The sequence below is a fragment of the Salvelinus alpinus genome, chromosome 2 (assembly GCF_045679555.1).
Source record: "Salvelinus alpinus chromosome 2, SLU_Salpinus.1, whole genome shotgun sequence".
NCBI classification, from domain to species: domain Eukaryota; kingdom Metazoa; phylum Chordata; class Actinopteri; order Salmoniformes; family Salmonidae; genus Salvelinus; species Salvelinus alpinus.
The window spans coordinates 29,201,781-29,225,118 of record NC_092087.1 but is presented as its reverse complement, the minus strand read 5'-3'; the positions used below and the strand labels follow the sequence as shown (position 1 = coordinate 29,225,118).

At 42.6% G+C, this 23,338-nt stretch overlaps 1 protein-coding gene and 1 long non-coding RNA gene across 2 annotated transcripts in view; one reads left to right on the top strand and one right to left on the bottom strand.

Moving 5' to 3' along the window:
* LOC139558450 (alkaline phosphatase-like) overlaps positions 1 to 5,358 on the bottom strand; it is a 31,900-nt gene extending 26,542 nt beyond the window's left edge. Inside the window, exon 1 of the mRNA XM_071373587.1 lies at positions 5,252 to 5,358. The gene's annotated coding sequence lies outside the window, so the exon portion shown is untranslated. The remainder of the gene's footprint in view (positions 1 to 5,251) is intronic.
* Positions 5,359 to 15,782: 10,424 nt separating this feature from the next.
* Positions 15,783 to 23,338, top strand: part of LOC139558442 (uncharacterized) — a 44,732-nt gene continuing 37,176 nt past the window's right edge. Inside the window, exon 1 of the long non-coding RNA XR_011671581.1 lies at positions 15,783 to 16,009. This is a non-coding gene — a long non-coding RNA (uncharacterized lncRNA). The remainder of the gene's footprint in view (positions 16,010 to 23,338) is intronic.

The window sequence follows — 23,338 nt, the reverse complement described above, 5'->3', positions numbered from 1 at the left end:
AACCCTAGGAAGCTCTTTGCCACCTTCTCCTCCCTCCTGAATCCTCCTCCCCCTCCCCCCTCCTCCTCCCTCTGCGGATGACTTCGTCAACCATTTTGAAAAGAAGGTCGACGACATCCGATCCTCGTTTGCTAAGTCAAACGACACCGCTGGTTCTGCTCACACTGCCCTACCCTGTGCTTTGACCTCTTTCTCCCCTCTCTCTCCAGATGAAATCTCGCGTCTTGTGACGGCCGGCCGCCCAACAACCTGCCCGCTTGACCCTATCCCCTCCTCTCTTCTCCAGGCCATTTCCGGAGACCTTCTCCCTTACCTCACCTCGCTCATCAACTCATCCTTGACCGCTGGCTACGTCCCTTCCGCCTTCAAGAGAGCGAGAGTTGCACCCCTGCTGAAAAAACCTACACTCGATCCCTCCGATGTCAACAACTACAGACCAGTATCCCTTCTTTCTTTTCTCTCCAAAACTCTTGAACGTGCCGTCCTTGGCCAGCTCTCCTGCTATCTCTCTCAGAATGACCTTCTTGATCCAAATCAGTCAGGTTTCAAGACTAGTCATTCAACTGAGACTGCTCTTCTCTGTGTCACGGAGGCGCTCCGCACTGCTAAAGCTAACTCTCTCTCCTCTGCTCTCATCCTTCTAGACCTATCGGCTGCCTTTGAAACAGTGAACCATCAGATCCTCCTCTCCACCCTCTCCGAGTTGGGCATCTCCGGCGCGGCCCACGCTTGGATTGCGTCCTACCTGACAGGTCGCTCCTACCAGGTGGCGTGGCGAGAATCTGTCTCCGCACCACGTGCTCTCACCACTGGTGTCCCCCAGGGCTCTGTTCTAGGCCCTCTCCTATTCTCGCTATACACCAAGTCACTTGGCTCTGTCATATCCTCACATGGTCTCTCCTATCATTGCTATGCAGACGACACACAATTAATCTTCTCCTTTCCCCCTTCTGATAACCAGGTGGCGAATCGCATCTCTGCATGTCTGGCAGACATATCAGTGTGGATGACGGATCACCACCTCAAGCTGAACCTCGGCAAGACGGAGCTGCTCTTCCTCCCGGGGAAGGACTGCCCGTTCCATGATCTCGCCATCACGGTTGACAACTCCATTGTGTCCTCCTCCCAGAGTGCTAAGAACCTTGGCGTGATCCTGGACAACACGCTGTCGTTCTCAACTAACATCAAGGCGGTGACCCGTTCCTGTAGGTTCATGCTCTACAACATTTGCAGAGTACGACCCTGCCTCACACAGGAAGCGGCGCAGGTCCTAATCCAGGCACTTGTCATCTCCCGTCTGGACTACTGCAACTCGCTGTTGGCTGGGCTCCCTGCCTGTGCCATTAAACCCCTACAACTCATCCAGAACGCCGCAGCCCGTCTGGTGTTCAACCTTCCCAAGTTCTCTCACGTCACCCCGCTCCTACGCTCTCTCCACTGGCTTCCAGTTGAAGCTCGCATCCGCTACAAGACCATGGTGCTTGCCTACGGAGCTGTGAGGGGAACGGCACCTCCGTACCTTCCGGCTCTGATCAGGCCCTACACCCAAACAAGGGCACTGCGTTCATCCACCTCTGGCCTGCTCGCCTCCCTACCTCTGAGGAAGTACAGCTCCCGCTCAGCCCAGTCAAAACTGTTCGCTGCTCTGGCACCCCAATGGTGGAACAAACTCCCCCACGACGCCAGGTCAGCGGAGTCAATCACCACCTTCCGGAAACACCTGAAACAGCACCTCTTTAAGGAATACCTAGGATAGGATAAAGTAATCCTTCTAACCCCCCCCCCCTTAAAAGAGTTAGATGCACTATTGTAAAGTGGTTGTTCCACTGGATATCATAAGGTGAATGCACCAACTTGTAAGTCGCTCTGGATAAGAGCGTCTGCTAAATGACTTAAATGTAAATGTAAATGTAATGCTAGCATTTTATCCAGGGCCAATGGTTGGATTGGATTTACTGTACTCAGTCCAACTCATGCTCTAACCTCCCTGTAAAAGTCTCCCAGACTTTAATCAAAACTATCATGTGTCCATCCACCTTTCTTCTATGTGAGTCTACTAGGCAATGGAACTCTAGAGATGGACATCAACAAACCTGCCTACTTGTCACCCCTAGCCGCAGACTTTCAATGGCCATATTTTGGGGATGACCAAATGCAATAATTGTTTTATAAACAACTTTTTTTTTTGTAAGATTACAAAACTAACTTTTTCATAGCTTGTGTGTTATGTTGGTCTTCACATTTTTTATTAACTTCTGTGATAACTTAAACATACAGAAAATACACTTAGAGCTTATGATTTAAAATGTCTAAAATAAATGCAAGTCTCATGTCCAGAGTGAATGCATTTTTATTAATGTATATCATACATGTGTCTCAAATAAAATATATATCCCAGACAAGATTAAAGAATGGGACAAAGTGAATATACTGTAAGTCGGTGCTTGCGTCCGTAGCAGTTTTTATGAATTTGAGTGGTTACATACAATACATGTTGACAGAATGGCTGCGAGACAGAGAGACTGTTGCTGTACTCCCAGGTAAGGCCCTTGCTCCTGGAACCACTGAAGACCTCAGTATTCAGTCAGGAAGCTTGAGATGTGTGTCAGGATGCAGTCCTGATAGGGAGATGACAAATTTTGTACCTTTCATCACCAAAGCCATGTTCACTGCACATGTCGAGGAACAAATCAATCCTTTTATTAGTGTCATTGACATGGAAATTCACATACAAATATTCAGTTCATAAGTATTGACTGTAATACATTTAGGGTCCTGTGGTGACAGACTGCTGTGCAAGGTATTGGCCAACAACTTTCTTCCCGGGCCCTTATTCACAAAGTGTTTTCAGAGTAGGAATAGTGATCTAGGACCAGCTCCCACTTGTCAATGTAATCATTCAATGTGATATAAAAGGCAAAACTAATCCTAAAATCAGTACTCCTACTCTGAGATGCTTTGTGAATACGGGCCCTGGTCTGTCTGCATGCTGCTTTCTAGTGAATAATCTCCCTCTTCATCTGAAATGCAACAACACTAAAAACATGAATAAGAATTAGCCAGTCAGTCAGTAGGTTAGTTAACTAATGAAACACTCATGTAAATGTGCACAAACCCAATCATTTAAGCCAAATTATACCAAAACAACAACGTATTTGCAGTGAGGGGTATTTTTCTGGGGTATTATAGCTAGCAAATATTGTTGTTATTTTCTAGAAACAGCTACAGTCCACTTAAGCTAGCTAAGGTGATGAACTCAGACTGATGGTGGGAGTTAAGTAACGTTAGCTAACTTTCCCCAAGCAGTTTCAATCTAGCTAGCTAGCTAATGGCATTTGTATCAACTTTATCAATCAAATGGATAGTTTAGAAAATATAGCTATTCATTTTCCCCGTTTCTAAAGCTGCCTGACACAGCTTGCCAGTTGCTAGTAAAGTAGGATGAATAAGTCAGAAGCCCGCTAGCAATGCCAAGTTCATGCCTTTTACCAACAAAAAGCATGTACACATATAAAAGAGACACTTACCTTCAAGCAGATAATTTTAGTTTTATTCTAGGACTTCAAGGAGTAATAGACACTTGTTTGTAGAACTGGCATCTTCACCAGATAACAGTTCCAGAGTCTTCACCTGAACGAACGTCACAGGCAAAATCACAGGCTGGATAATTTCTTACTAGCGCACGTGCTTCACAATTGTTTTATTTAGCATGGGATTTCCTTTTTTTATTGCTATCTACAAGGGTTGTATATTATATTTATATTGGCAAATTAAACTTGCAACATGGCCTTTAAGCATTACGAAATTTCTGTTCGATCAAATAAACCTCATGTAGCAAATAATCCATATATTTTTGTTGTTGACCAAAATCAACACCATCTCCATACAGAAACTCCTTGCTTGGTGGGCGAAACAACGGGAAAAAATGCCACTTGCTGGAGGGAGACAGATTTTCCAAGGAGTTGGGCCTCTCTCTTTCTCTTCCTCTCTGGTTGTGTCCATAGTTTCTGCATTTGGCTTCTGTGTTTTAAAGCATTTGAAAATGAGGTGAGTAAGTACGCGGTGACATCAAAATTATTGGGCATTTATAATTTGTCGCAGTAAAGAAAGTTCGACAAAATAAAAATCCACCTCTGTCGCACGGATAAAAACATTGTCGATCTTTAGAAAAAGCCTCCTATATTTGCTGTTTCCATTACATGTTGCAAGGATTTTTTTTAGAGACATTGCTTTTGTCGAATAAACCTGGGTCTATGGAAACACTCCTAATGTTGATCTCTGTTTCTTCCTCATCACTAGGCAGGTTTCCATTGACCAAGGTATATTCGACAAAAGCAATGTAGCAAAAAAGTGAAAGTGCAGCTTTTGTGATTGGACAGTGAAAATGATATGTGTGTTCTTGACCCCCAGTTCACACTAGCTATTTTGGCACCACGTTTCCAGGGCTAGCCCTGAAAGGTCCGTGCTAACCCTGCTCCGGAAGAGTGCCAGCTATCCCTGGGCAAAGGTTGGTGCTAGCCCACTTTAGAATGTGCAAGTGTGAACACTTGCTTAGCCCTGGGCTAAGGCAGTGTGAATGCACCTCTTTGAATGCCAACCTATAGCTATCTATAGTAGCCTAGGTTAGTCCTCAACCACTTTTCATGACTGGCTGCGGCCTGGCTGCTGCCTGGCTGGTGCAGGCGGCGAGCTGTTTGTGTTGTTGAGTTGCTGAGCAACCGAGTTGCTGTCCCGGTTTTAAAACTCAGCTTCGGCTGAAAAGATGTTAACGTTGTCAGATGCTACAAAAAGGTAACACATCATTGGTTCTTAATGGTCAGACATGAGCATGTGAGAGTGATACATTATACATTAAATAACTTTTGCACCTACAAATTTTGTCAATCTGACATTTTTTTTATCCATTGGTCACTTTATGGACGTTATAGTCTAAGTTTAATACGACATCTAGAATTTGAGCTAGGTCGATGCAGAAAATACTCTGAAAATTAAATTGCTAAAGATCCTGTTTTCTGGTATGTGATCCTCGGTAATGGCCGTACGGCTCATGACAAGAGGTGGGGAGTGTGTTGTGTACCTCCAACCAAGTTTATTTGCAAATCAAGATTAGTGTCATATTGGCTAAAATACTGTATGATGGTATGGAGATTTTAATTTAACATTGAGCTTCAACCAATGCCATTAATAAACCATTTAAATTGCCTAATATTACAGAGTTAATTAATGCAAACAGATAAAGGAATAGACTTACTGCGGGTTCTTAAGCTTCTGTAGCAAAAACACGTCTGTCCGTTGATAAAGCACATTCACATTTTCATGTGTCTGTTCCTGACGCTCTTCACAATCCTTTTATAAGTATATGCACCAGCTCTATCTGGGCGGTCGGTATCCCAACACAATGGCGAGAAACCACCCTATAAGTGATTGCTCTGCATGTTAAGAGTGTAAAGAAATACCTAGTCAACAATGCAAGTTCCTTAATCCTTAAATTCCTTAATACTTGAGAAAATAGTGTATTCATTATATAAACAAATTAAATTAAATTTTAGCTAAACCACCCCTCACCCTAGAATAATAGCTTTAGATGAGTTATCTATCTCCATTAGGAACAGTTAATTTATTTATTTATATCCATGAAAATTGCATACACCAAAACAGGTAGCAGTTGTAACCTAAGTAGGGCCAATATAACTATGTGTACCTGGCTGTACCTACATGTAGCCTAGGCAATCATGTACTGTAAATACATAGACCTAGTGTTTTGGATACTTAGTAAAGTGGGACCCTTTTTTTCTCAGGAGAACTTTCTGAACATTAATTGCACCACAAAGTGTGGAACTTTCTAAGAAAAGGTCATCAGAATGTCATATTAAGACCCGCCCCTTTCTCAAATTCTATTGGTTAGAATGATTGAGAACTGGCCCTTCTCATTCTGCTATTGGAAGGAAATGTTATTTTAAGGCTCATTTTGGAAACTCAATATTTACAGTGATACTTTCGCATTGTATGGATGGGTTAGCTGACAACGTTGTGAAAACGATGTGCGTGCTTCCATGGGGCAGACGTCAGTGTGTTGTTGTGATTATGGATGGCGAGATTGCTAGCAGAAATTCTAAGAAACTGCCATGTGGGGGAGCGTAAGTAGCTCGTTTCATCTTGTTCTTGATACCATGTCTTGTTTTCAGGTATTTTGACTGATTTCATGTAAATGATAAAACTCGCTAGCTAGCTAACCAACAACTGTAACAACGTTTTTGAGAGACAAGAGCTCATTGTGCAAATGTGTTTGTTTTCAATAAACATTGGCGATGAAATATAGCTTGCATGTTGTCAACAATCTAAGCCAACCCTGTCTGTTTTGCCCCATAGTTGTGCACACGTCGGTTTTGTTGCAACCAACCCATCTATGGTCGCACTATATGACCGAAAAATCAAGTTAATGTCACTCATTTGTTTAGTTGGCATGTTTGTTACTTGTCACCATCCTTGCTTATATAGTGGTTATTCATTACCTAGGGTCGAGGGATGAGAGTTTCTTGGCAGTAAACATAGGCCTAAATACAGCAGCAGACACAGGTAATCTAATGTTATCTAGCTGAGTTGTAATGGCAAGGTGTAAACAAGCTAAACATATGCCACCTCTTGGGCGACTGCGCTTGTCTTCTTCTTCTATGGTATAATGGCGGTTCGGCAAACAAACATTTAAGGTGCATGCTGCCATCTACTGTGCTCTGTATCTGTGTCATGATGGCATCTGCGAGAGCATGGGCAGCGCTATCTTGAAATAGTCAATTTTCTTCTTCACAAGTTAAATTAATTGGCGTATCCCTCCTGATGACCCGGCTGTCACGACTCCAAGAGTCACCAGGTCATTCCAACCGGACATCAGGAGGGATCAGCTAATGAAGTTGGAAGCCCTGCCCAGTTGACTAAATCAAAATGGTGAAAGTCCTCAATGGCGCTGCCCATGTTAATACAGGCTTTTGGTCACTAGAGGACACAATACAACTCAATGGCCAGAATGTAGGTTTGGTTAGGTTTACTCTCTTGTTCATATTTACACCAACCCAACCTCGGCCAACAGCTCCGCACCCCCCGCAGCTACCTGCCCAAACCTCCCCAGCTTCTCCTTCACCCAAATCCAGATAGCAGATGACCTGAAAGAGCTGCAAAACCTGGATGCGTACAAATCAGCTGGGCTAGACAATCTGGACCCTCTCTTTCTAAAATGATCCACCGCCATTGTTGCTACCCCTATTACCAGTCTGTTCAACCTCTCTTTCGTATCGTCGGAGATTCCTAAAGATTGGAAAGCTGCTGCGGTCATCCCCCTCTTCAAAGGGGGTGACACTCTAGACCCAAACTGTTACAGACCTATATCCATCCTGCCCTGCCTTTCTAAAGTCTTCGAAAGCCAAGTTAACAAGCAGATCACTGACCATTTTGAATCCCACCGTACCTTCTCCGCTGTGCAATCCGGTTTCCGAGCTGCTCACGGGTGCACCTCAGCCACGCTCAAGGTACTAAACGATATCATAACCGCCATCGATAAAAGACAGTACTGTGCAGCCGTCTTCATCGACCTCGCCAAGGCTTTCGATTCTGTCAATCACCGTATTCTTATCAGCAGACTCAACAGCATTGCTTTCTCAAATGACTGCCTTGCCTGGTTCACCAACTACTTCTCAGATAGATTTCAGTGTGTCAAATCGGAGGGCCTGTTGTCCGAACCTCTGTCAGTCTCTATGAGGGTACCACAGGGTTCAATTCTCGGGCCGACTCTTTTCTCTGTATATATCAATGATGTCGCTCTTGCTGCGGGTGATTCCTTGATCCACCTCTACGCAGACGACACCATTCTGTATACATCTGGCCCTTCTTTGGACACTGTGTTAACAAACCTCCAAACGAGCTTCAATGCCATACAACACTCCTTCCGTGGCCTCCAACTGCTCTTAAACGTTAGTAAAACTAAATGCATACTCTTCAACCAATCGCTGCCCGCACCCGCCCGCCCGCCCGACTAGCATCACTACTCTGGATGGTTCTGACTTAGAATATGTGGACAACTACAAATACTTAGGTGTCTGGCTAGACTGTAAACTCTCCTTCCAGACTCAAATTAAGCATCTCCAATCAAAATCAAATCTAGAATCGGCTTCCTATTTCGCAACAAAGCTTCCTTCACTCACGCTGCCAAACATACCCTCATAAAACTGACTATCCTACCGATCCTCGACTTTGGTGATGTCATTTACAAAAAATAGCCTCCAACACTCTACTCAGCAAACTGGATGCAGTCTATCACAGTCCCATCCATTTGGTCATCAAAGCACCATATACCACCCACCACTGCGACATGTATGCTCTCGTCGGCTGGCCCTCGCTACATATTTGTCGCCAGACCCCCTGGCTCCAGGTCATCTATAAGTCTTTGCTAGGTAAAGCTCCTCCTTATGTCAGCACGCTGGTCACCATAACAACACCCACCCGTAGCACACGTTCCAGCAGGTATATCTCACTGGTCATTCCCAAAGCCAACACCTACTTTGGCCGCCTTTCCTTCCAGTTCTCTGCTGCCAATGACTGGAACGAATTGCAAAAATCGCTGAAGTTGGAGACTTATATCTCCCTCACTAACTCTAAGCATCAGCTATCTGAGCAGCTTACCGATCACTGCAGCTGTACACAGCTCATCTGTAAATAGGACATCCAACTACCTACCTCATCCCCATATTGTTTTTATTTACTTTTTTGCTCTTTTGCACACCAGTATTTCTACTTGCACATCATCATCTGCACATCTATCACTCCAGTGTTAATTTGCTACATTGTAATTACTTCGCTACTATGGCCTATCTATTGCCTTACCTCCTTACTCCATTTGCACACACTGTATATAGATTTTTATATTGTGTTATTGACTGTACTTTTGTTTATCTCACGTGTAACTCTGTGTTGTTTGTGTCGCACTGCTTTGCTTCATCTTGGCCAGGTCGCAGTTGTAAATGAGAACTTGTTCTCAACTGGCCTACCTGGTTAAATAAAGGTGAATTTTTTTACATTTAATCCAATGCTTTTTAAACTTTAGTAGTAGATGTAAGAAGAATCAAGTAGCCTACCTTTTCCTTTGTCTGACCGAAAGAAAGAGGAAAAAACAACAAGCAAAGTCATGGTACATTTGACATGTTATGTTTATGTAATATTAAACATGTATCACTGACTAACCCCTTCAAATAGGGGTTAATAAAAACAGCTGCAACTAGAGGTCTTCACGGATCCACCTGTACCCGAATCCCCAAGATCCAGAATTCTAAATAATGTCACTGGTCTGGGTCGGATCTGATATGATTGTCACGGTTCTCGGGTATGTGTAATTTTAACTGACTTGTCCGAAAGGGCCCGTACAGATCCTAATGTGACTGCTGCAGTAGAGAAAGAGAGAGAGAGAAATGTTATAATTTATGCTGCCACGCTTGCTTTTCACGAGAGTGGAGCGTGGCACATACATTTATTTATTTATTTAACCTTTATTTAACTAGGCAAGTCAGTTAAGAACAAATTCCTATTTACAATAACGGCCTACCAAAAGGCACACGTTCTCCTGCTGGGACGGGGGCTGGGATTAAAAATCAAATATAAATATAGGACAAAACACACATCACGACAAGAGAGACAACACAACACTACATAAAGAGAGACCTAAAACAACAACATAGCAAGGCAGCAACACATGACAACACATCATGGTAGCAACACAACATGACAACAACATGGTAGCAGCACAAAACATGGTACAAACATTATTGGGCATAGACAACAGCACAAAGGGCAAGACGGTAGAGACAACAATACATCACGCAAAGCAGCCATAACTGTCAGTAAGAGTGTCCATTACTGAGTCCTTGAATGAAGAAGATTGAGATAAAACTGTCTAGTTTGAGTGTTTGTTGCAGCTCATTCCAGTTGCTAGCTGCAGTGAACTGAAAAGACGAGCGACCCAGGGATGTGTGTGTTCTGGGGAACTTTAACAGAATGTGACTGGCAGAACAGGTGTTGTATGTGGAGGATGAGGGTTGCAGTAGATATCTCAGATAGGGGGGAGTGAGGCCTAAGAGGGTTTTATAAATAAGCATCAACCAGTGGATCTTGCGATGGATATACAGAGATGACCAGTTTACAGAGGAGTATAGAGTGCAGTGATGTGTCCTATAAGGAGCATTGGTGGCAAATCTGATGGCCGAATGGTAAAGAACCTCTAGCCGCTCGAGAGCACCCTTATCTGCCGATCTATATGTGATGTCCCCGTAATCTAGCATCGGTAGGATGGTCATCTGAATCAGGGTTAGTTTTTCAGCTGGGGTGAAAGATGAGCGATTACAATAGAGGAAACCAAGTCTTGATTTAACTTTAGCCTGCAGCTTTGATATGTGCAGAGAGAAGGACAGTGTACCGTCTAGCCATACTCCCGAGTGCTTGTATGAAGTGACTACCTCAAGCTCTAAACACTCAGAGGTACTAATCACACCTGTGGGGAGAGGGGCATTCTTCTTACCAAACCACATGACCTTTTGTTTTGGAGGTGTTCAGAACAAGGTTAAGGGTAGAGAAAGCTTGTTGGACACTAAGAAGGCTTTGTTGTAGAGCTTTAACACAGACTCTGGGGAGGGGCCAGCTGAGTATAAGACTGTATCATCTGCATATAAATGGATGAGAGAGCTTCCTACTGCCTGACCTAGGTTGTTGATGTAAATTGAGAAGAGCGTGTGGCCTAGGCTTGAACCTTGGGGTACTCCCTTGGTGACAAGCAGTGGCTGAGACAGCAGATTGTCTGTCTTTATACACTGCACTATTTGAGAGAGGTAGTTAGCAAACTAGGCCAAAGACCCCTCAGAAACACCATTACTCCAATACACAAGAATGGAATGGTCTACTGTATCAAAAGCTTTGGCCAAGTCAATAAAAATAGCAGCACAACATTGCTTAGAATCAAGGGCAATGGTGACATCATTGAGGACCTTTAAGGTTGCAGTAACACATCCATAACCTGAGCGGAAACCAGATTACATACCAGAGAGAATACTATAGACATCAAGAAAGCCAGTCAGTTAATTATTGACAAGTTTTTCCAACACATTTGATGAACAGGGCAAAATAGAAATAGGTCTATAAGAGTTAGGATCAGCTTGATTTCGCCCTTTAAATGAAGGACGAACCATGGCTACCTTCCAAGCAATGGGAACCTCCCCAGAAAGGAGAAACAGGTTAAAAAGGTCGGAGATGATGGGGGAAGCAACCTTAAAGAAGAAAAGGTCTAAACCATCTGACCCAGATGGTTTTTTGGAGTCAAGTTTCAGGAGCTCCTTTAGCACCTTGGACTCAGTGACTGCCTGCAGGGAGAAACTTTGTAGCGGGGCAGGGGAAAAACAGGGAAAAGCATCAGGGATAGTCGCATTAGAAGGGGTGGGAGATGAGAAAATGTTGGAAGGGCAAGGAGGCATGGCTGAGTTTTTTAGCTAGGGTTTATGACAAATCAGGTCAAGTTGTTTCACTGAGCAGCCATGACGAACATAGGCTGTAAAACAGTGATCACTAAGGTCATTACAGAAAACACCAGGCTGATACCTATCAGGATTATTTGTGAGGATAACATCGAGGAGAGTAGCCTTTTATGGATGTTTGGAGTCATACCTTGTGAGTTTGGTAATAATCTGAGAAAGATTTAGGGAGTCCCATTGCTTTAGGACTTGGTCAGGTGGTTTAAGCATGTCCCAGTTTAGGTCACCTAGAAGGACAAATTCAGACTTAGTGTTAGGGCCAGGAGAGAGCTTAGGGGAGGTAGGGTACAGGCCGGTGCTGACGGAGGATGATAGCACCTAGCAACATTCAACAAAGAGCTATTTGAAAGTTTAATACTTAAAACCAGCAAATCAAATTGTTTGGGGACAGACTTGGTGAAGATAACCGAGCACTGAAGGTGATCCTTGGTATAGTTTGCCACACCCCCACCTTTGGAAGATCTGTCTTGCCGAAAAAGATTATAACCAGAAAGGTTAACATCAGTATTCAAAACACTCTTCCTTAAATATATATTTTTTCTTGTGCATTTTGCTCTTTTCCTCATGACTCCTGCATGCTTTGTTGACTATGAACTTTCTTTACCCAACAGTGGGACAGACTGTTTGTTCCCACGCTCAGGACTCTGACTCTATTGGTTACACAGACTTTTGGCCTCCCATCCCATTCTAACCACCTCTCACTGGCTTTGTATTCATGTTACCTGATGAAATTGCTGTACAATATGATCTTGTTGCCATCTGATGCACATTCAGATGTCATAAATCAGCACTGCAGAGCTCTCCCTGTACTATGTGGTGCCTTGATTGTATTACTGTTGATGATATCTGGAAATGTACATCTACACCCTGGCCCATCTACTGTTGCTAGCCCCAATTCTGACTTGTGCTCTGATATCTGCTTCACTGATTTCTGCTCTCGTAAAAGGCTGGGTTTTCTGCACGTTAACACTAGAAGCTTATTACCTAAACTGGATCAATTGAAAGTGTGGGTTCACAGCTCCAATCCAGGTGTGTTGGTCATTACTGAGACTTGGTTAAACCTCTTGAAGCTAGGGGCAGTATTTTTATGTTTGGAAAAATAACCTTCCCAAAGTAAACGGCCTATTTCTCAGGCCCAGATGCTAGAAAATGCATACAATTGGCAGATTAGGATAGAAAACACTCTAAAGTTTCCAAAACTGTCAAAATATTGTCTGTGAGTATAACAGAACTGATTTTGCAGGCGAAAACCTGAGGAAATCCAACCAGGAAGTGACTCTTATTTTGATAAATCCCTGTTCCATTGCCTGCCTTTCCTCCATTTAAAGGGATATCAACCAGATTCCTTTTCATATGGCTTCCACAGGGTGTGAACAGTCTTTAGACATAGTTTCAAGCTTTTATTCAGAAAAATGAGCGAGATTTATCACATCGCGTCAGTGGACTGCCAGATGTCCTTCGATTAGTTCATGCGCGCGACAGTGCATTTTCTTTCTCTCTTGTATTGAATAGTTTACCGTCCGGTTGAAATATTATTGATTATTTATGTTAATAACGACTCTGGGCTAGCCATTGTAAGTTCAGAGTCACTCGCCCCAACAGTGCCTGTGGAACAGACGGTGAACAGATCGCCAGGTGGAATCCAAGCAGCAGTGCAGCAGGCAACGGAAGTAGGTGTCACACCCACTTGGGAGAAGCTTTTATTTCTGGAGGCAAATTTCTTGTAGAAAATGACAGTCTTTGAACAGCAGGAGGGGGCTTCAATGCCTCTGGATTTGGGTGGGGTAGCCTGCCATTTGTTGGACTCAAAGGCTTCGATACCTTTCGCTTCACACGTCAGTGCAAATTGAAGTTGTATCTCTTTGTCCTAGCAAGATTGGTAGCCTTAGCATTCAGTCCTTATAAAGTAAAATATCATTGTAATGTATTTTTCATATTGGCTTTTGAAAGTAAAACAATTGCTTCAGACACACTCAGCTCCAGGTTGGATGGTGTTTTCAGGTTTCTGTTTGTTTCCCGGAGCATTTGCTGTATAGTTTGGGAATAATAATCCTTGAGCGTAGGAAGCATTCCAGGTAATTCTGTCCAAAATCAGGTTGAAGGTTTGGAGTTTTGATTTGGAGTGAAGGTTATGTTGTTTAGGGTAGCATCCTGTATATGTCTCTGCCCAAAAAATCTATGTTTTTCTAACTACACTGCTCAAAAAAATAAAGGGAACACTTAAACAACACAATGTAACTCCAAGTCAATCACACTTCTGTGAAATCAAACTGTCCACTTAGGAAGCAACACTGATTGACAATAAATTTCACATGCTGTTGTGCAAATGGAATAGACAACAGGTGGAAATTATAGGCAATTAGCAAGACACCCCCAATAAAGGAGTGGTTCTGCAGGTGGTGACCACAGACCACTTCTCAGTTCCTATGCTTCCTGGCTGATGTTTTGGTCACTTTTGAACGCTGGCTGTGCTTTCACTCTAGTGGTAGCATGAGACGGAGTCTACAACCCACACAAGTGGCTCAGGTAGTGCAGCTCATCCAGGATGGCACATCAATGCGAGCTGTGGCAAGAAGGTTTGCTGTGTCTGTCAGCGTAGTGTCCAGAGCATGGAGGCGCTACAAGGAGACAGGCCAGTACATCAGGAGACGTGGAGGAGGCCACGTCAACCCAGCAGCAGGAGGAGGGCAACAACCCAGCAGCAGGACCGCTACCTCCGCCTTTGTGCAAGGAGGAGCAGAAGGAGCACTGCCAGAGCCCTGCAAAATGACCTCCAGCAGGCCACAAATGTGCATGTGTCTGCTCAAACGGTCAGAAACAGACTCCATGAGGGTGGTATGAGGGCCCGACGTCCACAGGTGGGGGTTGTGCTTACAGCCCAACACCGTGCAGGACGTTTGGCATTTGCCAGAGAACACCAGGATTGGCAAATTCGCCACTGGCGCCCTGTGCTCTTCACAGATGAAAGCAGGTTCACACTGAGCACATGTGACAGACATGACAGAGTCTGGAGATGCCGTGGAGAACGTTCTGCTGCCTGCAACATCCTCCAGCATGACCGGTTTGGCGGTGGGTCAGTCATGGTGTGGGGTGGCATTTCTTTGGGGGGCCGCACAGCCCTCCATGTGTTCGCCAGAGGTAGCCTGACTACCATTAGGTACTGAGATGAGATCCTCAGACCCCTTGTGAGACCATATGCTGGTGCGGTTGGCCCTGGGTTCCTCATAATGCAAGACAATGCTAGACCTCATGTGGCTGGAGTATGTCAGCAGTTCCTGCAAGAGGAAGGCATTGATGCTATGGACTGGCCCGCCCGTTCCCCAGACCTGAATCCAATTGAGCACATCTGGGACATCATGTCTCGCTCCATCCACCAACGCCACGTTGCACCACAGACTGTCCAGGAGTTGGCGGATACTTTAGTCCAGGTCTGGCCACCTCATCAGGAGGCCACCTCATCAGGAGCATGCCCAGGCGTTGTAGGGAGGTCATACAGGCACGTGGAGGCCACACACACTACTGAGCCTCATTTTGACTTGTTTTAAGGACATTACATCAAAGTTGGATCAGCCTGTAGTGTGGTTTTCCACTTTAATTTTGAGTGTGAATCCAAATCCAGACCTCCATGGGTTGATAAATTTGATTTCCATTGATAATTTTTGTGTGATTTTGTTGTCAGCACATTCAACTATGTAAAGAAAAAAGTATTTAATAAGAATATTTAATTCATTCAGATCTAGGATATGTTATTTTAGTGTTCCCTTTATTTTTTTGAGCAGTGTATAAATCTATCTATTTTTTTTAAACATGCTGTAAAATGTGGGAGCTGTCACATTGGCATGAAGGATCGGGAGAACAGACGGCAGGAATGCGTAATAGTTTTTTTTATTAAGCCAAAATTACGGCGTGCCGTGTAAAAGGCAAAGGGAACGAAGACCAAACAAACACGTAACAAAAACACAAGGTTGAAACCCAAACAAAAGAGCGAGGAGTACCTCGAATAAATAACACACACGCACAATGATTATCACACGGGACGAGACCCGTAATCATCTGCTCAATCCACAAGGGCACGAAAGCCCAAAACACACAGCGCAGGTACTCACACGCACCAGTGGACATTGTAACAATAATCGACAGCCCAATGGAAACCAAAGAGCACACTTATAAAAGTACTAATCAGTGGGAATAGGGGACAGGTGTGCATAATGAAAGTTCCGGAGGAATCCGTGACAGGAGCTCATCTGCTCAGGACCTCTCTCTCTCTCCTGCGCATGTAGCTTGTTGTTGGCCAATCATAAGTCATCAAAGTGGCAATAGGCTACAGTCATAGAGCCTCGCTCCATGTGTGGCAAAAGTTAGGAGATATCTAATCAATGGAAGATGGAATTAGAAGGATGGAATGAAAAGTTAAAGGAGAAGGATAGACTATAACGACCAAGAGCCAACAGGTAAGTAGGCTGCTACTTAATATTCTGAATAGAGTTGTTGTTATTTGTAACTGTAGGATGAGAAAGCCCATGCACTGCAGCCTCAATTAGCCTAGCTAGCTAACGTTAGCTAGTTTAATTAACTAGCTTCTCCCGGTTTGATGCAGTCCAAGACAGGTACAACGTAATCATATTTGATGATAAATAACCTAGGCATGGCAGCTATTAGTCTACTTTAGCGTAAGTAGACTTGGTTGGTTGCTCAATCTCCCTCTCTCCTCCTTGCACCCCATGTCACCAGCTCACAATACGTCCCTTCCCCCACCTGCTAGAGTGGTACCTCTCTCCCGCCTCACACGCTTTATTAGCTCCGGTTAATAAAGTAGCTTAGAAAATTACTTTTCTACTACTTCCCTCACTCGGACCGGGTCCGGATCTACCCAGGTCTATACGGAATGGATCTAGTTTTCCTCGGGTCCGTTTGGAACAGGTCTCTATATTTAGAGAATAGTTTTCAGTAAAGTTGTGTTATTTTTGTTTACGAAAGTTTTTCAGATTTTATTTTGAATTTTTGTTTCAGTTTTCATTTACTATAATAATCTTGCTGAGATATAATTAATGACAGTGGATTACAATGTTATTGAAGAGAATGCCCTGAGGCACGAAGACTTAGGACTGGGGACAGAATTTACCTTAAACTCAGAACACTGATTATTCACTATTTTGAGTATGTTTCATTAGTTTCAAAAAGAAAAAAAGCAATAACCCATTTCAACCTCTCACGTCTAAATAAATATATTTGTTACAGTTAATTGGATTTTTCCCCTGCAGTTGCATTTTTTATTTATTGTGTAAAGTGTGTTTGTAATTAACCACGTAGGTTTGCTGAGTATGTGCTTTACCTCCTCCGATTGCGCATTTCCTCTCTCTAAATGTGACCTAAGTTTTGGTTTCATTCTTGACTTCAAAAAATTGGATGCTCCAGTTTCCTAACATCACAGGGCATTTTAGGCCTTTATTTATCATAATTATAATAATTATCATAATAGGGAGGCTGTAGGGAGGAGAATTAAAGGAAACCAAATGGAAATAATTATGCACAGGAGGGAGGGCAGGGCTTTCCGGTATTTCCACACTCATTAAAAACCAACACAGAGAGAGGGCTGGAGAGGGATTAGCTTTCCTATTCATAAGAAACATAAGAAACATGAGTTGTCAATCCCGACAAACAATGCGAACTTGTTCAATTCTCTTTAGTAATATGGCTTTGTGATATAATAAACAGCAATTATTAGATTACTGTAGCTGCCTAGTGAATGGCTGGCTTTCACTTATTCACCCGGTGTATCTCTGTGTACTATTCCATCTCCCAAACACCTTACTAAAACTGAAATCTCAAACATGCTAAAACTGATCTCTCAAAGACCATACTAAAACTGGACTCTCAAAGACCATGCTAAAACTGAACTGGGTGAGAGGGAGTTGATCGGCTGTGGCATGCTTATGTCTAGAAGGCAGACTTGGAGATGTGAAGCAGAGTCAGGGGCTGTTACATTTTACAATTACTTGTCTTTACGATTGGGAGTGAACAATCCACTGGTGAACAACTGTTCTAGTGAACAATCCACAACTCAATAGTGATAACTTATATAAGATGTTAACCATCAACGACTTTCCAAAGAGCAAATACAATTCTGATTTCCAGGAGAGGTGTATAAAAAAGATTTATTGAGAATCCAAAACCCACATTTTACATGCAGGACATGAGAACATCTTGGGAACAATTGTAGTGGGGTGATATTTCATATGTACAGTACCAGTCAAAAGTGTGGACACACCTACTCATTCAAGGGTTTTAATTAAGCTTTACTATTTTCTACATTGTAGAATAATAGTGAGACATCAAAACTATGAAATAACACATGGAATCATGTAAAAACCAAAAAAGTGCTAAACAAATCAAAATATATTAGCCACCCTTTGCCTTGATGGTAGCTTTGCACACTCTTGGCATTCTCTCAACCAGCTTCACCTGGAATGCTTTTCCAACAGTCTTGAAGGAGTTCTCACATATGCTGAACACTTGTTAGCTGCTTTTCCTTCACTCTGCGGTCCAACTCATCCCAAACCATCTCAATTGGGTTGAGGTCGGGTGATTGTGGAGGCCAGGTCATCTGATGCAGCACTCCATCACTCTCCTTCTTAGTCAAATAGCACTTACACAGACTGGAAGTGTATTTTTGGTCATTGTCCTGTGAAAAACAAATGATAGCACAAATCAGATGGGATGGAGTATCACTGCAGAAGGCTGTGGTAGCCATGCTAGTTAAGTGTGCCTTGAAATATAAATAAATCACAGACAGTGTCACCAGAAAAGCACCCCCAAACCATCACACCTCCTACTCCATGTTTCAGGGTGGGAACTACACATGCGCAGATCATCTGTTCACCTACTCTGCATTTCACAAAGACATGGCGATTGGAAGCAAAAATCTCACATTTTGAATCATTATACCAAAGGACAGATTTCCACTGGTCTAATGTCCATTGCTTGTGTTTCTTGGCCCAAGCAAGTCTCTTATTCTTATTGGTGTCTTTTAGTAGTGGTTTCTTTGCAGCAATTTGACCATGAAGGCCTGATTCACGCAGTCTCCTCTGAACAGTTGATGTTGAGATGTGTCTGTTACTTGAACTATGTGAAGCATTTATTTGGGCTGCAATCTGAGGTGCAGTTAACTCTAATTAACCTATCCTCTGCAGAAGAGGTAACTATGGGTCTTCCTTTCCTGTGGCGGTCCTCATGAGAGCCAGTTTCATCAAAACGCTTGATGGTTTTTGCAACTGTACTTGAAGAAAAGTTCAAAGTTCTTGACATTTTCCGGATTGACTGACCTTCATGTCTTAAAGTACTGATGGACTGCCATTTCTCTTTGCTTACTTGACTTTGTCTTAGCCCAAATAGGGCTATCTTCTGTATACCACCCCTACCTTGTCACAACACAACTGATTGGCTCAAACGCATTAAGAAGGAAAGAAATTCCACAAATTAACTTTTAACAAGGAACACCTGGTAATTGAAATACATTCCATTTGACTACCTTGTGAAGCTGGTTGAGAGAATGCCAAGAGTGCACAAAGCTGTCATCAAGGCAAAGGGTGGCTACTTTGAAGAGTCTCAAATATAAAATATATTTTGATTTGTTTAACACTCGCTTACTACATGATTCCATATGTGTTATTTTATAGTGTTGATGTCTTCACTATTATTCTACAATGTAGAAAATAGTAAAAAAATAAAAGACAAATCCTGGAATGAGTAGGTGTGTCCAAACTTTTGACTGGTACTGTATATAATATACGGTAAAACTCACAGGTGACTCGTAATACGACTTAACAATTAGCCCATTAAATAAAAAATCTGACTCCATAGGATAAATAACAATATACAAGGAAACATTAGGAAATGAGTTGACGTTGACTAGCAAGAATTGTTCTGAGAATTGTCTATATCAAAGGCAGATATTTAATTACATTGTAAAATGAATGAATTCCCACACAAGGCATAACACTTTGGCATTACTGACATTAAAGCATTATCCTAGTGTTAGTTGAGAATTATCTGTTAATTGAATGATTAGAATATTCCGCCCTGAAACATATAATTGTATGGAATTGATTAGAATGTATAAAATCATAATCAATAAATGTGTAGTCCTAGTCAGAATTAGGGTAAAACAATATGTCTTTATGGTATTTTAAACACAGACTGTCTGAGCTCGGTGCCGACCTGACTGTAGATTTGGGAGAGAACGGGGAGTACGTCTCAAGGACAAGGTCTCCCTAATCTCTGTCGGCTGGGTAGTGAGACAGTGTGTGCGTAGCAGGACAGTGTGTGCGTATGTTTGTGTGTATGTGTGTGCGTATGGTTGTGTGAATGTGTGTGTGTGGGAAGTCAGTATAAAATTTATTGTTTTGTATTCTTGAAAAAGACATGTAATTCCATTTATAACATCTGAAAGTGTAACCTTCAAAACCAACGACCATTGACCAATCAAACGATACCCAGTTTACAGTGTAACCTAACCACCAAGGACCAATCTCCACTGGGTGTCACAGCATCAAAAGGTTTGTGTGGGGGATGAGGCCAACATAAATAAGAGAAGAATTCCTGAGAAGACAATAAAACCCTTTGCATAGAGCAATTCAGAGTTCACCCTGTACAGATACAAGTTAGCAAAGAAATAATACCTCCATATAGATAGCATCAGAGTTATCTTCAGTGAACAAGTTTCAGATAGATACCAAACATGGACACTGTTATTGTATCACATATTCAATAGTCAGTCCTCTGGATACTGTAACAGAGATATTTTTGCGCCTCAGAGGTGGGAGGGCTGACTAGTCCTTGGGAATTGTCCTTTGTGCTTTCCTTGTGTCCCTGGACCATTTGCCATTCAGCTCCAGGTGACAGAGCACATAAAGTAGGGCTGAGCTTAAACAATCCACAACTCAAAAGTGACTCACTAAGTATTCTTGAGAATCCAAAAACCCACATTTCACATCCTCAGTTGGTAGACCATGGCGCTTGCAACGCCAGGGTTGTGTGTTCGATTCCCATGGGGGACCCAGTACGAAAAAGGTATGAATATGTATGAACTCACTACTGTAAGTCGCTCTGCATAAGAGTGCCTGATAAATGACTAAAATATAAAATGTAACATCTGGTGAACGATCCACAACTAATATAATATTTGTACAATGCCAATGACTTTACAAAAAGCAAATAAAATAGTGATTTCCAGAAGAGGTGTTGAAACAGATATTTTAGAGGGAGTAGCAGGGAGGGGAACTTTCTGATTGGATGATAGATCACATGTTTATAACCAGATCGAGTTGTGGTCAGGGAAACAATAGGAATCCAATCACAATTCTGGAATGCATTCTCGAGAATACAAAACCCACATTTCACATTCCGGATTAATCCAAGGACTGTGACTGCAGGATTGCTGTGGTCTCCTTTGGTGCTAACTGAGAAAAGTGATCCTCTTCTGTTGGGAAGACAGTACTGGTGCTGTGATGGGTGGGGAGGTACAGTATAAATAACAATGTAAAGAAAACCAACAACTCTACTATCAGCCTAGTTGGTTCATGATTAACCTTGTTTGAGATGGAGCAGGAAATGAAAACAGTTGGTGAACCTGGCCTCAAGGCAAAGTACTTACGTATGTGCATTACAGAAGAAACCATATATTCTAGACTTTCTATTACTGTACTTTAAAAAAGCAAATGAATAAGTAGGGGAGGTAGTTAAAAGTGTGTTTTTAAATCTTAAAACTGTTAAATTCCCCCAATTATTCAAACAAAAGATAAGATAAGATTACAGAAATATCATCAGATAGATTGCTGTCTTATGTTGGCTGGTGGAAGATGAGATGATCAGAGTACAGCCTCTCCTGCAGTGAGAAGGCTTGATTACCAACAACTACGAGAAAGCCTCCAAGGGAGGAAGTGAGGGCCCTCGGAGTGTGGTGTCAGGAAAATAACCTCTCACTCAATGTCAACAAAACAAAGGAGATGATCGTGGACTTCAGGAAACAGCAGAGGGAGCCCCCCCCCCCCCCCCCATCCACATCGACGGGACAGTAGTGGAGAATGTGGAAAGTTTTAAGTTCTACGGCGTACACATCACAGACCAACTGAAATGGTCCACCCACACAGACAGCGTGGTGAGGAAGGTGCAACAGCGCCTCTTCAAACTCAGGAGGCTGAAGAAATGTGGCTTGTCACCTAAAACACGCACAAACGTTTACAGATGCACAATCGAGAGCATCCTGTCGGGCTGTATCACCGCCTGGTATGGCAACTGCTCCGCCCACAACCGCAAGGTCTGCACAACGCATCACCGGGGGAAAACTACCTGCCCTCCAGGACACCTACAGCATCCGATGTCACAGGAAAGCCAAAAAGATAATCAAGGACAACAACCACCTGAGCCACTGCTGTTCACCCTGCTATCATCCAGAAGGCGAGGTCAGTACAGGTGCATCAAAGCTGGGACAGAGAGACAGAAAAACAGCTTCTATCTCACGGCCATCAGACTGTTAAACAGCCATGACTAACATAGAGTGGCTGATGTCTACATACAGACTCAAATCTCTTGCCACTTAAATACATTTTATAAATAGATTTAACTTCTCTGCGCTACGGATCCCTTTTACGGGATCATTTTCCTAAACAACCGCTGAATTGCAGGGCGCAAAATATTACTAAAAATATTTATAATCATGCAATCACAAGTGAAATATACCAAAACACAGCTTAGCTTGTTGTTAATCCACCTATCGTGTCAGATTTTGAAAATATGCTTTACAACGAAAGAAATCCAAGCTTTTGAGAGTGTATCAATCAATGCTAGAACAGCTAGCCCCAAATTAGCATGGTCACGAAAGTCAGAAAAGCAATCAAATGAATCGCTTACCTTTGATAATCTTCGGATGTTTGCACTCACGAGACTCCCAGTTACAAAATAAATGTTATTTTTGTTCGATAAATATTACTTTTATAACCAAAAAACGCCATTTGGGTTGCGCGTTATGTTCAGAAAACTACAGCCTCGTTCCAGTCCTGAAAGGCAGAAGAAAATTCCCAAACGTATCAGATTCAAAAATATTACAAAAAATATTTATAATCATGCAATCACAAGTGAAATATACCAAAACACAGTTTAGCTTGTTGTTAATCCACCTATCGTGTCAGATTTTAAAAATATGCTTTGCAGCGAAAGCAATCTAAGCTTTTGTGAGTGTATCAATCAATGCTAGAACAGTTAGCCTTATATTAGCTTGGTTAGCTTGGTCACGAAAGTCAGAAAAGCAATACAATTAATCGCTTACCTTTGATAATCTTCGGATGTTTGCACTCACGGGACTCCCAGTTACACAACAAATGTTATTTTTGTTGGATAAATATTACTTTTATAACAAAAAAACGCCATTTGGGTTGCGCGTTATGTTCAGAAAACCAAAGCTTCGTTCCGTTTGACGAAAATTCCAAAAAGTATCCGTAATGGTCGTAGAAACATGTCAAATGTTTTTTATAATCAATCCTCAGGTTGTTTTTAACAAACATAATCGATAATATTTCAACCGGACCGTAACCTATTCAATAAGAGAGAAAAAGAAAATGGAGAGCTACCCTCCCGCGCGCAGGAACTAATCAGAGGACACCTGACTAGTTTTGAAAAATCTCGCTCATTTTTCAAAATAAAAGCCTGAAACTATGTCTAAAGCCTGGTCACAGCCTGAGGAAGCCATTGGAAAAGGAATCTGGTTGATACCCCTTTAAATGGAA